General features: G+C 36.2%; 1 long non-coding RNA gene across 4 annotated transcripts; it reads left to right on the forward strand.

Moving 5' to 3' along the window:
- Positions 1-4870: 4870 nt before the first annotated feature.
- Positions 4871-7126, forward strand: LOC104893091 (uncharacterized). 4 transcript variants are annotated; one of them, XR_007274433.2, is made up of 4 exons: positions 4871-5200; positions 5357-5844; positions 5930-6535; positions 6629-7126. It is a non-coding gene; the product is annotated as an uncharacterized LOC104893091 (long non-coding RNA). The 4 variants fall into 4 exon arrangements; XR_007274431.2 differs by having other exon boundaries at positions 4884-5636; positions 5723-5844; XR_007274432.2 differs by having other exon boundaries at positions 4886-5200; positions 5723-5844.
- Positions 7127-10451: the final 3325 nt, after the last annotated feature.

The following is a 10451-nucleotide window of genomic DNA, read 5'->3' on the forward strand; positions in this document are numbered from 1 at the left end:
CACAAGTAGTCTCACAAAAGAAAATTTTAGCCATTTGTGTGAAAAGATTAATAGGAGATTAGCGGGTTGGAAAAGAAAGTATCTGTCACTAGCGGGGAGAATCACTTTAGCCCAATCCACTCTTTCTACTTTGGCCAACTATGCAAACCGCAAAAATCCCTCGGGCTATTTGTGATTATCTTGATAGAAAAATAAAGAAATTTATTTGGGGAGGTGATGAGGATAAAGGAGGCAATCATCTACTCCTTGGGAAACTTTGTAAAAATCAGTTCAGCAAGGAGGTATTGGTATTTGTTCGGCTAAACAGGGTGTATTTTTTACTAAGTTGGGTTGGCGAATGCTTGTAGAACGGAATGCTCTTTGGATAGAGTTTGAGATCAAAATACTTTAAATGACAGTGCGACATTGATATGTTTCTCATTTTAAGTCCTCCAACATTTGGCGTGGCATTACTGACAATGCTTGAGTACCATGTGAGGGTATCAAGATGGCTGTTGGGAATGGAACTCAAACCCTTTTCTAGGATCATCGTAAGCAACGATTGACGGATAATTTGAATCACAAAGACGCACCTGGAAAACCAATTTGGAAACTTACTTTGGGTTAGCGATTTGGTGGATTTGGAAATGGCATAAATGCCTGTATTTGGTAGAGCTGATGGAATTCCTTTAAAAGTTGGAGCTTTACTAAAAATTAAATTTGATGAAACTCATACAACGCGTATTCCTCTTCTGGAAGGAAACAACAAACTGGAGAAGGAAATCGATGTGCGGTGTTGATACGTATCGTTATGCGTACAAATTAAAACCTTATTTTATCCACATTAATATTACCTAAGTTTAGTACAGCGATAAATAAGGGTCGATCCCACATAGAGGTTTATATAATGCTAAAATCCACGTTCAACTAATTAAGAGTACTTAACTATTATATACATGTTATTTACTAATATATACATATACACATTGTTCATGGGGGGTTTACGAAATGTTTTTTTATGAAATTAAAAACTAATAAAGATAAATCTACCCTATATTTACAAGTGATGATAAGTAATTCCACTTTACGCTCATAGTACTTTCAGAGATTAATCAATTCCTGACCTCGTTTATACTTCCAATTTCATAAATCCAAGATTGATTAGATAGATTAACTGTAGGAATTCAAATAGCCAAACTCCCCTATACTTCCATACTTTTAATCAACATTGAACTAGGCCAATTATCGATTCTAAACTAATCTAATCGCCACAAGTATTTCGCAATTTCCGACGATTAAACTAGAAGCATTATAGAACGAGAAGTACATCATTAATCCCTAGTTCATCTAAACATAACATATCTTTATGTTTAAAGAACTAGTCCAAGTTATATTCTAGTTTGAACTTACAACCATCTTTGCATGCCTAAATTAAACTAGTTGCCACTTGTTATTATACAACTTAGACTAGGCTAAGTTACATAACTAGCAATAATCTCAACTTTATACCCAATAAGATAGCAAATTAAGCATAAAATTGAAATATGAGCATTAGAATCAAATATAACGTGAGTATCTAACACTACACAATCTTGAATTTAACTCAACATTCCATACCACACTCCAAACATAATCCACTTTTCGAAACAAACTAACAAATTAAACACTACAATCCAAACTTGAAAACAAACTTTGAAATTCAATATCACCATTTAACAACGTAACCAAACTCAATTCAATATTCCAATTCAATCTTCGAAATAAACTACTAATTTCAATAACTAGTAGGCGTTTGTCGTGTACCCCTAACCAAATATAATTAACCTACTTTCATGCACACTAAGTAAGTATAATGGAAGTAGGGATCGTATCCACAGGGACCAAATGAACTTGATTGGAAATTAGCAAATTAAGAACCCTAGTATGTACTAAGGCCAAAACAACCGAATTGGGAGGATTTGGAATGATGTCAGTAAACTAAACTACACACGATATTAAAACACGAAGGGATTACAATATAAAAAGGCCTTGGAGTCGGTTAGCATCCACCCTAACCTACTTTGGGATCACGAAACCTTAACCCTCAACCGTTCCTATGATCACCTATCGAGAAGTCGATACTTCTATCCTCCTAGATCGTGGTTTAACACACGATCTGCGTGGTTTGAACCGCTCTTACTATGAATTAACTCAAATGAATCGCACTTAAGTTCAAACCAAAGTAGCATTAAAAACGAGGAACACAATAGGATTACTAATGTTATTAAAGCAACAACATTCAAGTAATAAGCTATGCTTTTCTAAGTGCACAAGATTAATGTTCAGCATTTAATCAAAGACCTAGTATGCTACATGGAGCTAGGAACACAACAATCTGATTATGCACCTAAAACTAGCATTAGATGATTCACACAACAATACTAGTAACGTTCCTAGCAAAGATTATGCAAATATCATGGAAATACATACAAGAAGCATCACAATGACCATAAGAAAATAGAGAGTAAGAAGTTCTCACAAGTAGATTAGAGCATCAATAACCAAATCCAAGATGGAAGTTTAAGCTAGCAAAGCCATAAAATTCATTACAAATCTAATAAGGAAGAGTAGAAGAAACCTATGGAACTCTCCCTCTATCTCTCTCTTTCGTAGTTAAAGCTAAACCAAAAGCTAACTTAACATGCTTACCCTCCAAGGGCGGAAAAGAAAATAAAAAAAAAAGTGATGCGGCAGGGGTCGCGACTCGCGACTCACGACTCACGACAATAGGCAGGTCGCGACTCGCGACACTGATCGCGGGTCGCGACGAGCTCTCTGCCTCAAATCGCACCGAAACACCAAAAATACAAGGAGAGAAGAAATAACTTGGCTGTTGAGGAAGCCATGGAGCTGTAGAACTGAAGTGTGATCAATCCTCGGGCGACGAATAACAATGAAGCTCGAACCACGGACCTCGAAACTCGGAACTCGGGCAAAGCTCGGAAAACCTCGGAAGATGCATCATAAAGGACTACGAACAAGGACTCTGGGATACAAAAAATGATCGGAGGGTTAAGATCGGCCCTCGAGTGTGCCACCATGTAAACTACTCCCTAGACTCCTCAAATCGCAACATCCTCCGGCAACACCTCCTAACGTCAAATCTCTCCTAAATCCCGAAACTAAGCTCGTACTGACACCAAAAACGCCCCGAAATCCACCTAAGATTGGCGGATAACTTGGACACATCAATAACACAATACAACTTGATTCAAACAATTCAATTGATACATACTATGAAATTAAGAAATTATAATCCAAAAACTTCAAAACTAATATGAAAGTACAAGAGGAAGAAAGAAGAACTTATGATTCGCGTGGAAATTCGCCTTTGGGTTTCGAATTTCGCACCTACATCCAAGCTTGAATCTCACCCTCCTCAGTTGTGTGCTAGGACTCCAACCCAAGGTTGTCTTCCCTCGACCTCGCGGACCTCACACTAGCCTCGAAATCTCACCTTAGTTCTCTGATTTTTTTTTTGTCTCACTCGAAATTCTGTGGAATTCTTGGATACTGATTTTCGAACCTTGATGGGGTATTTATACCCAAATTCGCCACCAATTGAAGATTTTCGGCCAATTGGAGAAGAGGATTGACCTCCACGTTTTTGCCCTAGAAACCGCCTCTCTCGTTGCTTCTTTGCGGCGCTGCAGGTCGGCGGCTGGGTTTCATTTGATTGGTGGATTGAGGCAAGTTGCAGGTGTGATTTGTTGCTTTGCCATTGGTGGAGATGATGTGGAGTAAGGAGGTTTGAATGAGGAGTGTCGAAGAAGGAGATGAGGAACGAACAAAGAAGACGGTGTGAAGTCTTTGTTCTTTTCTTTCTTCCCTCTTCGTTCCTTTTCTTCTTTATTTTTGTTTCCTTTTTCTTTGCTTCTCAAATTCTCACGTGCTGCTTCCTTTTCTTTTGTTTTCTTTTCCTCTTTTTCTCTTTTACTTCTTTTCTTCTATTTAGTTTGAAATTGGGTTGATCTTAACAAAAGGAATTGGGCTTGCCTTCTTGTAATTCTTGAGCTGAGATTTAACCAAGTATATAGGCTTGACTTGTAATTCTTGGACAAAAGTTTTTCATTAGCAAAAATTACTATAACTAAGCAAAAAATAAAAAATAAAAAATAAAAAATAAAAACAAAGCATAAAAATATATATATAAACTTAATATAAGTATATAAAATCTATATAATGAGAATATAAATATACTTATAATAATAAAATAAGGGGATATAAATATATTACTTTGCGCACTTATCAGGTGTACTACTAAAAATATGTGCAAAAGTATCACCTATGAGAGAGAGACTGCCTTAATGAAATAAGTTATTATTTAGCAAAAAAACCCTAATTTATTGGAAAGGTGGTCTCCTACAACATGATAAAGGAGACCTATTCTTTCAAAAGGTGGTTTTTTCGAACCTTAAAAAGTTTTCAATATTAAAGAAATCACTCATTCTTATTAAGTGGTGATTTTAATTTTATATTTTTTTTAGAAAAATTCCATATATTATGTACGTGTTTTCAGGTAGTCAATAATAATTGTATACTAATTATTAATTAAAAATAAATAACACACATTTGTGACCCACTAAAACCCTAAATATACTACTCTTTACTTAATTTTTTTTACAGTAATTGTATGCATAACTCCATTATTAGCAAACTAGTCTTACATGCACGCAATGCGTGCGATAACGTGTGATGACAAATGAAGTAGAAAATAAAATTAACCGGGTAGGAAAATTGTCTTTACATTTTGTTTTCTCAAAAAATTGATGTTCATTTTAAATGTCCTATTTTCCCCCTTTTTTCATTCAAATGAAATAATTAGTTATTCTCTATTTTTTTTTTCTTTTATTTTTTTTTTATTATTTTTGGTGTCCCCCATGTGTTGCCTTATATAATAGAGATAATTAAAGCCAAAACCAAGAGCAGTTTCTCATCATCGTCGCTCCCCTCAAACACCCGATAGAACACAATGCAAGCACACTCACCTGAATTTTGCGCTGAAATTCAATCGCCGGCGATCCGTCGTATTTACTTGCTTTGAACTTGCCGGCCATTTCGTCTGGCAGTGGATTCGTCTTTGTTTTCCAATTACGTCTTTGCCGGCATCTGACTTTCGTTCGCCAGTGTTCTATTACCACCACCACGCCACAACGACACCAATTCGTCCGCCAGTATCCTGGTAATAAACTAATCATTCCCAATTGATCTCGCCCTCCAACTTGTTTTGTTAGGGTAATTGAATTATATATACTTTTATCGAAATTCTTGTTTGTTTGTAGATGTTCATTATAAATTAAATTGTATGATGAAATTAAATCTTTTTTAAACTTGTTAGAGTATGATGGTACATGAATGCTGTGAAAATCACTTGAAATGAAATAAATCAGAACTTTATGTTGAGTTGAAGGGCTTCCTTACGTTTTACGGGCCATTAATTGATGGTATGTAAGGCTTAGAGTTTGAAATGATGTGCTATGGTAATGGGGATAGCCAGAGCATCGAGATAACCGTGTCAGATTATTTTTTGAAACCACGACATCAGCTTGAAATTTTCTGGTGATCTTCCTTGTATCAATGTTGGCAAACCAAAGAAGCCTTCATACTTTTCGATTGAGGTGATAACTGAATTTTGATAGAACTACAGGAATCCTTCCATGTTATATGTGACATAGATGCTGAACTTCTTTGTACAATTTAACAGCTATGTGATTTGGTTTCGCTGCAAATTAAAGATACACGAAGTCTTTGTCTGGATTACAAAGAGCAAGCCTTGTTGAAAAATCACGTCAGAAGCCGCAGGAGAGGATGAAAGTTCTAACTAATGTATGATACATAGATTCTTTCTCAACTGCATTCCGATTTCATTTCATATTCCACCTTCTAATGGTATTGAACTCTTCCTTTCTAGACCTTGACGAAAAGCAACTATGCGGCAGATCCGCTGCTCAACTCATCTGACATCTCTATCAATACTCAATTTGCTCGGATTGATGGCCGCGTCTTGCTACCACCTCAGATAACAAATATCTTTCTGCATAATTAGGATGAGTGGCTTGATACAATGACATTTGTGTTTTTTCACAAGCTATTGTGTATTAAAAAAATGAACATTTTGAGCCATGAATCGATAATGGAAATTTTATCTACAAATCATGTCCTGATCAGCTGGATGACATGATGTGGTGTCTCTAATGATAATGTAAAAATCTTTTTGTTTATTTTTTCACTATCCTCAATTTTGCAGCTAAGAGTCGAAAACGGCGAGGATTTCAGTCCTCGTAATGGTAGATGGAACTTCAATAATAAGGTACAATATACTTGATTCATTGTACATGCTGGGTTAATAACTGCCTTACTCCTGTCGCCTGTAGAGCTGGCAATACGTTTGTTAATGTAGGGATTGTTCGAAATAGCTAAACCTTCACAGAACTGGGTAATTGTCAACTTTTCTGCACGCATTGATATGAACATCTTATGCAGAGATATTGTGAAGTGTGGTCAGAGGAAAGGAATGGTTAGCCCTCACATATAGTAATAATTTCTACAAGTATGGATTTTAGCTGTGCCATAATTATGATCTCATAAATTTATGTATTTCTAAATGTAGAAAGTAATTGATCCATTTAAAGTCTTTAACGAGAACCCTCAAGGTCGAAGATTGCCGGCTGCTGCAAGGGTGGAAAAGATGATGGAAAGTGTCAAGAATGGACTCCGTAGTCCATCTCAGATGATTTTGTGCATTCTTCCTGGGAGGAAGAATTGTGATATCTATTGTTGTGAATGTTCTCTTCTTGATGCCTTATATATTGCTAATATGATCATTGAGATAATTATGTTGTTTTGGGGGATCGAAGGGCCATGGAAGAGGAAGAATCTAGCTGAAATTAGTCTTGTGACCCAATGCATAGCTCAAAACGGGTATTATTTGTAGGGAACAGCTCGACCAACTACGATGTTGGAATTTTTTTATATTGTGTGATTCCTAGGTGCTCGATTATTTTTTTTGTTGAATTTTTGGAATCTTCTAACATTATATTGATATGCATGTGATTTTGTAGTGAATGATATTGAATGAATGAAATGGTATTCAAATTTTAAAGTCATTTGAATTGTCTCAATACAAGTGCCTAGATGTTCTATATATATATGTAAATTACTTGTAGATTATGAAAGACATGCATGGAGCATGTGAAACAGATTGGAGAAGCGTATAATAATATTGAAATATTGCCCTTTTTTTTCAAAATAAGGTTAAAGAGACCACCTTTTCTTTTCAGATGATGTATTTAGTAATGATTAAAAAGACCACCTACATATTAAAAATGATTTCTTTGTAAGATAAAAAAGACCACCTATCTGTAAAATATGGCGCCTTATCCTTCTTTTTCTTCCCTATTTAAATTCATAAATAACCACTTATTTTAAGGAAGTGGTCTCTTCTATCAAATTAAGAAACCACCCACAACAACTGGTTATTTATCCTCAGAGACCTATGAGCTGAAGACCACCTCTCATGTGGTCTCTAAATGAGATTTTAGGGGGTCTCTTTAGGTTTTTTGTAGTAGTAGTGGTGGAAATTTCACCACAAAACTAGTATGCTCTAAATGTAGATGGTGTAGCAAAAGGTTCGCCAAGCCTTGCAAGGGGAGGGACGATTATTAGGGACAATTGAGGAGAATTTCTATCGGCCTTGGCAAACAATTTTGGCCACTGCTCGTACAAAGGTTAAGTAATGGCCTTATGCAAGGGGTTGGAATTAGCGAAAGACTTCCAAATTAACAAGCTCATGATTCAAATGGATAATTTAGTGGTTGTCCAAATTCTCACTAACCATGAGGAACGAAGTGGAGAGTGTACTCATACCATTAACCTAGATGCATTGAGATGATACAGAGTCCAGACTGAGAAGTAAAGATAATGCATGTGTATTGTGAAGGAATCAAGCGGCAGAATTGGCCATCCAATTTAGGAGTTCCTAATGTTCTTGGTTTGAATATTATTTCAAGTGACGCCCTAGTTTACCTCGTCTATTTGATGAGGATATATGTGGTGTAGCCTTCCCACATTCATTCTTCTCTAGCTTTTGTTTGCTTTGTTTTTTTTTTTTTGGAACTTGTTCCCACATTTGAATAAAAATATATTTATCAGTATATTACATGGATGGATGGAGTGGGTGATGGGTCGGGTGATAAGTCAAAATTTTTTTACCCATCTCCTACCGCGCCCACCACCCGCTCCACCAACTATCCACAAATCACCTACCCCATCGCAAGCTTTCGCCCATTTATTTAAGGTGGGTGGGTAGATAATCAACTTATCATGGATAATTATTAGCTCTATCTCCAACTTAAATACAGTTTCGATCTCTATCTGTGCTAGAAGTGATCATGGGTAGGGGCAAAACTCGGGCCAAAAAATCTGCACCAAAACCCATTATTTCGAGTCGTGTCTGGCGAGCTTTTCGGGCCACTTTAGGACTTTGATCGAAATCAATCAATTTTTTCAAATCTCAGTTATTTGTGGGTCCGATCGCGGGCCAAAAATCGTGTTAAAAACCCACCCTTTTTTGGAACAAGTCGGGCTCACCTTGATCACCTATTATGTGTGCAACCTTAACCGTAAACATGTAATTTTGTTCATGCCTTTTTACATGTTGCTCAAGAGGAATTGAAGGTTGTTGGTTTTGATGGTGACTGTCATAATGCCTGTTTGGATTCCTTTTCTATTTTTCAGCACGATATTTCCCCTCCTTCTCATGATAGTGAGCTCAAATTAGAAGTGGATGCTCTGCTCATCTTAGAAAATATGCAGATTGGTTCAAGTCATCCTAATTTAGAAAGTGAGATTCATAATGTTAAGGAATCTAGTATATTGAATTGTGTCCCTTTAGAGAATGTTGGTGTTATAAAGGAGATGATGTTGGAAAATATGGAGAGGTTGCAGGGAAGTGTTGGTTTGAGTGGCATTGCTAGTGCTCTTTCATTTGCAAATGAGATACGCATCAATGGAGGAAGTTCACTTTGTGTTGACGGAGATGAGGGTTGTTCTTGTGATAAAGGAAATGGCACAATAATAGATTCAGTTGGGGTTGTCAGTGAGGTTTCAATTTTATCACCGAATTCAATTATGAGCAACGTTGTGCCGAAGTCTTATGTTCGGAGGCTAGCAAAGAAAAATCAATGTCCATTGCTTAATCATCTTGGTTTCAATCGTAGCATGGAGAAGAAAAATGGGATTCAAGTATCAAAGAGGCGGTGTAGTATGAGTTATCCCAATGGTTAATTTGGTGTCGTTGATTTAAAATCGTCTTATGGAGTTTATGAGTTCTTTGATGTTGTCTTAGTTTGTTGTTTTTCAGTCAGTAGGCTTGTGTCTTTCTCGGCTCTTCAATGTGGTTGGGGTGTTGTTTCTTGTTTGTTGTAGTGGTGATATTGTTGTAGGGTCTTTGTTGTGTTTGGAGCGTTTTGGTTGGCATTTTCATGTATTTGTCTTTTAAGATGTTGTAATCTTAACACTTCATTGTATGCCTTTAACTCTATTTTGAGTTTTAATGAAATGAACTAAATTATAAAATATAAAAAAAAAAAAAAAAAACGTAAACATGTGCGCGCCGTATACCGTAAAGGCGTCTACCGGGCCAAATAAATAACCAATTATCCTAAGTCGCGGACGTGGCACGTGACTACACTCCAATCTCCGAATATCCTAGTCGGCAAATTGCATGAAAACAATCGTCATGTTTCTGCAATCGCATGATAGAAGCCCCACTCTTTTTCCACTTTACATCTTAACCGTCTGATCGAGTGATCACCCCCAACATTAGTGATTAAATATGCATCATTAACAATTGTAGAGTATAATCATGGACAAGTCAACATGGAAGTGCTTCTTGCTTCTCTCACATCATGAATCATGATTTATCATGCATGCACTCTCGTAATCTTCGCCGTCTTTCTCTCAACATGTTCTTTCCTTTTCTTTTGGTTCTTTTTCTCTTCTTTTTGTTCTTTTGTAGTAGTAGCTAGCACATTTGAGTCCTGTCCCTTGGATATTAGTGCATGTGGAAGTGTGGAAGTTCATCATATTATGTTACTTTCCCAATCATTTTAATATGATAAGTTACTGTTTTTTTTTTCTCTCTCACCAAGTTATAAAGAAACTAGAGCCTAAATTTAAGGCCCTAGCTTAGGGTTCTATTATTGTGGGCAAACCAAACAAACACCAACATTCAACATCAAACACTAATTTTTTTTTGATGGGAACATCAAACACTGATAGTTATTGGTCAATGCGATACTTTATTTGTTGTTGCATAGATTATAATGAGTGAGTAGTTAGAAATCTCTATTATATTACCTTCGAATTCTTTTAGTTACACCATTTGCCTTTTTTATATTATTTATTAACCAATTTTGTTAAATTATCTCGCA

Source organism: Beta vulgaris, chromosome 5, assembly GCF_026745355.1.
Source record: "Beta vulgaris subsp. vulgaris cultivar EL10 chromosome 5, EL10.2, whole genome shotgun sequence".
In the NCBI taxonomy this organism is placed as follows: Eukaryota; Viridiplantae; Streptophyta; class Magnoliopsida; order Caryophyllales; family Amaranthaceae; genus Beta; species Beta vulgaris.